The sequence below is a fragment of the Tribolium madens genome, unplaced genomic scaffold, assembly GCF_015345945.1.
Source record: "Tribolium madens isolate multiple individuals breed KSU strain unplaced genomic scaffold, Tmad_KSU_1.1 Scaffold_19;HRSCAF=116;Tcas5.2_LG9, whole genome shotgun sequence".
In the NCBI taxonomy this organism is placed as follows: Eukaryota; Metazoa; Arthropoda; class Insecta; order Coleoptera; family Tenebrionidae; genus Tribolium; species Tribolium madens.
This window is the reverse complement of record NW_025400983.1, coordinates 1,552,396-1,560,073: the sequence shown is the minus strand read 5'-3', so window position 1 is coordinate 1,560,073 and position 7,678 is coordinate 1,552,396. Positions and strand designations below refer to the sequence as shown.

At 28.4% G+C, this 7,678-nt stretch overlaps 1 protein-coding gene across 3 annotated transcripts in view; it reads right to left on the bottom strand.

The window, feature by feature from the left end:
• The window catches only part of LOC123011170, a 97,660-nt gene that overhangs the window by 17,300 nt on the left and 72,682 nt on the right, over window positions 1-7,678 (bottom strand). The gene's annotated exons all lie outside the window — the stretch shown is intronic.

Sequence of the window (7,678 nt, the reverse complement as noted above, 5' to 3'; positions counted from 1 at the left end):
ATTAAATATTCTGTCAAAAATTTACAGTTAATTTGTCAAATTATTGACAATCCGAAACAAATATTAAGTGTTCTGTCAAAAATTAACAGTTAATTCGTCATATTATTGTTGAATTTATAACACTAGATAAAAAAAAACAACTTGTACATTTTTTGTGCCCCCTTTACTTTTTTTTTGTAATATTTAGACGCTGAAATCTCAAAAGAAGAATTTTTCAGCTGACCTGACGTTTGTTGTCAACTTTACATGACATATGAGTCTGTAAAAGTACTTCTTTACGGACTATTTTACGAATTTTGTATTTCTGGTCTGTTTTTTGTATAGCTTTAATGAAATAATAAACGAAAATTGTTTTCTTGAGTCAAAATTCATTACATAAGAGTCGAATATTCCGGTTATAACCTCTGCAACGTCCATAAATTCCACCTATTCACGAACAAAGTCTAGACTCGCTGGACTTCCAACTCCGAAATTCTCTCTCATTTCCTCTCTCGGTAAAGTTTAATTGTTCGAAAAGATAGCGGAAGTAATGTCGTATGCGTGTATACACCACCACCACCGCCCCTAACAAAACATCATTTCGCTCGGTTTGAATTAATTTCAGCACTAGAACTACATGACGCAGTGCAATAACAGTTTTACTAATCAACGTTTTACAAACCTCGGCAAGTAAGTCGCACTTTCCGTCCCTCCCCGCGTGCGTGCAATTAACTCCTCTCTCTTCCGACTACATATCTATTAAGGTCCGTTCGGTAATAGCAAGACATTAAAACGCTATTGCGGGGGTGATGGACGAGGGAGGTATGTGACTCGTTACCGCCCCACCCTCGAGAATTACCTACAAAGAGGGATTAACGAGTGGTGAACGTGACACTGCAGCTTAATTTTGCATTAGTTTCGCGACCTGTTTCGGCCCTTATGGTTTCTAAACTGATTTATGAGGCGTGTGTGTGGACTTTTATTAAATTTTTCAAAATACACAAAGATTAATTCTAGAATCCATAAATTTCATTTTTTTTTTGTAGGTATACAAAATCGCAATTTCTTCATTTTGACTAAAATTCTAAGTTATTTCAAAATTTTACTTTCTTTATTGTTATTAAAACTAGAATTCCCTTTATCTTTTATGTTTTTTGAGTAACAGTTAGGCGCTAAAAAGTTTAAAAAAATATTTAGACGTTTATTTTCACTTTTCATGAGATACGAATTCGAAAAAAAACTTTTATGGACTTTGTTTTTCTGATAATTGAACGCTGAAAACATAAATGAAGAAATTTTTTAGCTAGTCTGATGTTCGTTTTCAACTTTAAATGACATAAAGTCCAAAAAAGTACTACTTTACGTATATACGATTAATAAAAAAGTTTCCTTTTTTTGTATGTTTGTGTTATTTTTTCCTGTAATAGTTCAGTGCTGAAAACACAAAAGAAAAAAATTTTCAGGTGGTCTAACGCCTGTTTTTCACTTTACATGACATTTGAGTCAAAAAAGTGCTTTTTTTGGATTATTTTACGTCCTGCCTTAGAAAAAAATTTTTGTACGTTTTTTTGTCCCATTTATCTTTTATGTTTGTATGTCGCATTTATGTTTTATGTTTCAAAGGAATACAATTTTGATCTGAGGTTTATTTTCAACTTTACTTGACATATGAGTCCGAAAAAGTACTATTTTCCGTACGATTTTAGAAAAGAAAGTATTTTTTCTCTACGTTTTTTGTATCTTTTTCATCTTTTTTTGTAATAGTTGGATACTAAAAACTCAAAAGAAAAAAACTTAGACCACCTGTCGTTCGTTTTCAAATTTACATGATATATAACTTAAAAAAGTAGTTTTTATGGCCTGTTTTATATACGATATTAGAAAAAAGTATTTTTTTCTTCTATTTTTTTAATTTATTTTTTGTTTTTTGATAATAGTTGGATGCTGAAGACTCATAAGAAGAATTTTTTAGCTAATCTGATATATGAGTCCGAAAAAGTACTTTTTTACGTACGGTTTCAGAAAAAAAGTACTTTTTTATACTTTTCTCTGTATTATTTTTATTACTCTTGTATTGTTTTTTGTTTTTTTTCGTAACAGTTGGGCACTGAAAACTCAAAAGAAAAACTATTTTCAGCTAGCCTGACGTTTGTTTTGAACTTTACGTGACATATGAGTCCGAAAAAGTACTATTTTACGTACGATTTCAGAAAAAAGTGTTTTCTATATATATTTTTTTTGAATCGTTTTTATTTTTTATGTTTTTTTTGTAATAGTTGGGCGCTGGAAACTCAAAAGAAGATTTTTTTCAGCTAGCCTGACGTTTATTTTCAACCTTACATGACATATGAGTCCGTAAAAGTACTACTTTACGTACGATTAAAAAAAGTATTTCTTCTTTTTTGTATGCTTTTGTTATGTTTTTTTCTGTATTAGTTGAGTGCTGAAAACACAAAAAAAAAGAAAATTTTCAGCTGGCCTGACGCCTTCTTTCAACTTTACATGACATTCGAGTCAAAAAATGTGCTTTTTTAGATTCTTATAAATCTTGTTTTAGAATTGTTTTTGAACGTTTTTTGTGTTTTATGTTTGTTTTTGTAACAAATGGTTGGGCGCTGAAAACTCAGAGGAATACAATTTTAGCCTGAGATTAATTTTCAACTTAACTTGACATATGAGTCCGAAAAAGTACAATTTTACGTACGATTTCAGAAAAGAAAGCATTTTTTCTTCAATTTTTTTTTATCCTTTTCATCTTTCATGTTTTTTTTTTTGTAATACTTGGACACTAAAAACTCAAAATAAATTTTTTTTTAGACCACCTAGTTTTCCACTTTACATGACATAGAACTCCGAAAAAGTACTTTATATGGAGTTTTACAAACGATATTAGAAAAAAGTAATTTTATCTTCTAATTCTTTATTTATTTTTTATGTTTTTTGGTAATAGTTGGATGCTGAAGACTCAAAAATATTTTTTTAGCTAACCTGACACTTGTTTACAACTTTACGTGACATATGAGTCCGAAAAAGTACTATTTTATGTACGATTTCAGAAAAGAAAATATTATTTCATTCATATACTTTTTTTTAATCTTTTTTATCTTTTATGTTTTTTTTTTTGTAATAGTTAGACACTAAACATTCAAAAGAAAAAAATGTTAGACCACCTGACGTTCGTTTTCAACTTTAGATGATATATAACTCCGAAAAAGTACTTTTTATGGACTGTTTTACTAACGATATTAGAAAAACGTATTTTTTCCTCGAATTTTTTTTTGTATTTTTTATGTTTTTTCGTAATAGTTAGACACTGAAGACTCATAAAAGGATTCTTTTTAGCTAATCTGACATTTGTTTTTAACTTTACGTGACATATGAGTCCAAAAAAGTACTGTTTTATGTACGATTTCAGAGAAAAAAAGTATTTTTTTATACTTTTCTTTGTATCGTTTTTATTTTTTGTTTTTTTTGTAATGGTTGGGCAATGAAAACTCAAAAGAATTTTTTTAACTAGCCTGACGTTTGTTTTCAACTTTACGTGACATATAAGTCCGAAAAAGTACTATTTTACGTTCGATTTCAGAAAAGAAAATATTTTTTCTTTCATATACGTTTTTTTTTCGTAATAGTTGGACACTAAAAACTCAAATTATACTACCTGACGTTCGTTTAAAACTTTACATGACATATAACTCCAAAAAAGTACCTTTTATGGACTGTTTTACAAACGATATTAGAAAAGTCAATTTTTTCTTCTATTTTTTTTGCATATTTCATGTTTTTTGGCAATAGTTAGACGCTGAAGACTCATAAAATATTTTTTTTTAGCTAATCTCACATTTGTTTTTAACTTTACGTGACATATGAGTCCGAAAAAGTACTATTTTACGTAAGATTTCAAAAAAGAAAGTATTTTTTATTTCACATACGTTTTTTGTATCTTTTTTATCTTTTATGTTTTTTTTGTAATAGTTGCACATTAAAAACTCAAAAAAATAGACCACCTGACGTTCGTTTTGAACTTTACATAACATATAACTCCGAAAAAGTACTTTTTATGAACTGTTTTACAAACGATATTTTTTTCTTCTAATTTTTTTTGTATTTTTTATGTTTTTCAGCGTCCAAGAAGAGTCATTTCTTTAAGCTAACCTGACACTGTTTTCAACTTTACGTGACAGATGAGTCCGCAAAAGTACTATTTTACGTACAGTTCCAGAAAAAAAGATTTTTTTATATTTCTCTTTGTTTTTATTTTTTGTAATAGTTGGGCACTGAAAACTCAAAAGAAAAAATTTTCAGCTTCCCTGACGTTTGTTTTCAACTTTACATGACATATGAGTCTGTAAAAGTACTTTTTTTTTGTGTCAAAGGCCGCAAATATGACCTGTCATGAACTCAGTTTTTCACTAAGAGACCTGTCATTCATTTCACATCAAAGCATTTCGTCGAGTCATCTGCCAATGGATAAATCATTTCTGATGTTTTTCTTGTATTAAAACGTCAATTACGTCTAAACGAAGAGTAATAGAGGATCGATATTAATTTTTTTTTTTCAACTGTCCGAAAAAGTGATGTTTTTCTGCCCCTTCTGGCCAATTATCCCGGCTTAAATCTTGCCATGTATCTGTAATAATATAATGCAAGAGGTCCGCTTTTGCGGGGAGAGGGCTTCGACTGTGGTTTCATGCAAACAAGGGGTGAAACCCTCGCCGGGGGGCGTAGTCTCCCGACATCTTTTTATTAATGCAGCTGAACTGCCCCTCGAAATGCAGCCTTGTTAGAGAGCTAACTCGGTTTAGACGCTTCATTTGCCTCGAAAAAATCGACAAGGGCGGAAAAAGGGACTTTTCCGCATTATTTTTTTTCAGCCATCGATCGGTTAATGTTAAATGAGTTTCGCAGGAAGTGAAAAGAGACTTTAAATAAGTAATTAAGTTCGCTAATCCGCCGTGAAAGGAGCTCGGGGTTTAATCCAAAGCCATCATTTTAAATAAACTCGACGAGAAAAAAGGTCTAATTGAAAGCAAATATTTGGACGGGGATTTCAATATTTGGTTTATTAAAGGCGAGGCCTGAAAAATAACGAAAGAGGAATATTTCAGGACGGAATTAAACGTCATTACAAGGAAATAAATGTTAGTTTCGTGTTTACGATTTGCACAAACAACCCACATGGTGTAAACGAGTTGTGAAATTTCCTCGGGGGAAAATTAAATAAGAATTTTAGGCACGTTTTATTAAATCGAGACAAAAGTAAGGAAATTTTAATGGAAATTACGATTAGGAGAAAAGAAAACAAAGCGCTTTGGGTCATTGGAAATTCCCGCTAGGGAGGGAAACTTTATTACGTTGGAAAATTTTAATTTTTGCAACAATTTTTTTAAATGTTATAAAAGATTAAAGTCCGCCGAGGCAAAAATTTGAAAGTAGCATTATATTGAAATGAAAACATCAAAAAATCAATTTTTTTGTATAAAAAATTTGGTATAATAAAAAAAAATCTTCTGTTGCGTGTATTGTGTTAATTTTTTTTAACTTGTTAAAGATGTTAAAATTCCTATTTTTTCAAAGTTCTAGTCCAGTTTTCTATTGTTTAGTTAACTTTTGAGTTTCCTTTTTATTGTGATTTTTCAGTTACACTAAAAAATTTTATACTATATTAAACCCAATTTTGATATAAACGTTTGTACAGAAATGCGAAATTCTCGTTTTTCATTTTTTTTCGAAATTTAATTTTTCTATTTTAATTTTTCATAAAGCGATATTGACTACCAAATAAAGGAAAACCTGAAAAATCGGAATAAAAATCCCCTAAAACGTGATTTTGAACTCTTATTTAACAAATTTATTTTTTAAATTTAAAAAAAAAATCAAATTGTTACTTTGATAACCCCAAAAACGCCGTTGAAACAATAATTTGAAACTACCATTACATTAAAATAAAAACATTAAACTTTGAAAATCACCGTAAAATATTTTTTTTATCAAAATAGAAAAATTAAATTATGTAATAAAAACATGACTGTAAAATGTATTATATTTCAGATTTTTTCAGTCACATGAAGTGCCAAAGATTGCGTTTCCAACATTTTCAACGCAAAAAAGTTAATTTTGTTCCTTGTGTTCAAAAGTCACGTTTTACTAAAAATTTTTGTTTTTTTGGAAAAAAAATCCGAAAAACGAATTTTTTCAAAGTGAATTTAACCCTTTGTGTCAACACAAACGTAAAGTACAACAATAAAGACACCAAAGTGTAACAACTGCTCTAAGAAAAAACAAAACAAAAAAGTAAAAAACAAAAAAAAGAGATTATTATAATAAGGTCAAAAAATGACCAAAAATACCAGAGTAAAAACATTAAAAACCATTTTCATTGTTAAAAAATTAAGTTCCGATATAAAAAACAAGGAAAAATTGAATAAATTAAGCCTAAAAAGTGAAAAAAGTAGTAAAAAATTGCTGTTTCCTCAAAAATTTTCAAGTAAAATTGTCAAAATTACGTAAAATTAAAAACGAACTTGATGTTTTGAAATGCCATTGTTTGTTTTCAATAACCGTCCAAATCTGAAAAAAAAAACGAAAAAAAATGCATTTTTTCAAAGTGATTTTGACCCCTTGTGACATTTTCAAGGTAAACGAGTAAAAAAATTTGAAAGAAAAAAAGTAAAAAACACTGTCAACGAAAACGTAAGATAAAATAATAAATAAAAAGACTGTATAACAACGTCAAAAATGGTCAAAAACAGAGCAGCAAAAAAACAAAAAAATCTTCATCTTCTTTATTGTATAATAATATGTATAATAATTCGATATAAATTTTTGTAAAAAAAAACAAGGAAAAAATTAAAATCAAGCAAAAATTGGCTAAATTTCGCCTAAAAAGTGCCAAAAAGCAGTAAAAAATGCTTTTTCTTCAACAACTTTCAGACAAAAGTGCTAAAATCAAGTAAAATAAAAAATAAATATGTTTTTCCAAATTTCTATTCAATTTTGGGCTCAATAATAAGTACCCAAAAACGGCACCATAAATCCAGAAAAAGTCAAAAATTGTAGAATATCGACGCAAAAAGCTTCAAAATTAACAAAAAATATAAACCCATTTAATTCTAATTTTAAAATTTTAACTACTAAACTGCTAAAAATAAAAAAAATCTTTTTTACTGTCCAACAACAAATTTATTTTATAATCTGTTTCAAAAAAACATTTTTTTTTCTCTTGTAATCCCAAAAACCCGACCAAGGCAATAATTTGCTATTAACTGTTTTTCAAAATAAAATAATAAAAAAAAAACACTGAAAATGAGCAAAGTTTCCGGATTCTACTTTTGGAGCTACATTGACTACCAAAACCTAAAAAATCAAAACAAAAATCACCTAAAACTTGTAATTTTAGCTATTTTTTACTGTTCAAATTTAATTAAAAAAAATATGCTCTTGTAACTCCAAAAACAGGTCGACACAATAATTTGAACTAGTTTTACGTTAAAAGAAAAACATCAAACTGAAAAGTCACTGTAAATGAACTGTGAATCGGTTTTTTAAACATTTTAAACATTTTAATCAAAAAAGATTAAAATAAAAAAATTAAATGAATTAAATTCATAACAAAAGTTTTTTGTTTGGTTGTTTTTTGTATGAATTTGGTCCAGTTTTAACTCATTTTTTTATTAATGTTTTAAGTATTGTTTAAAAA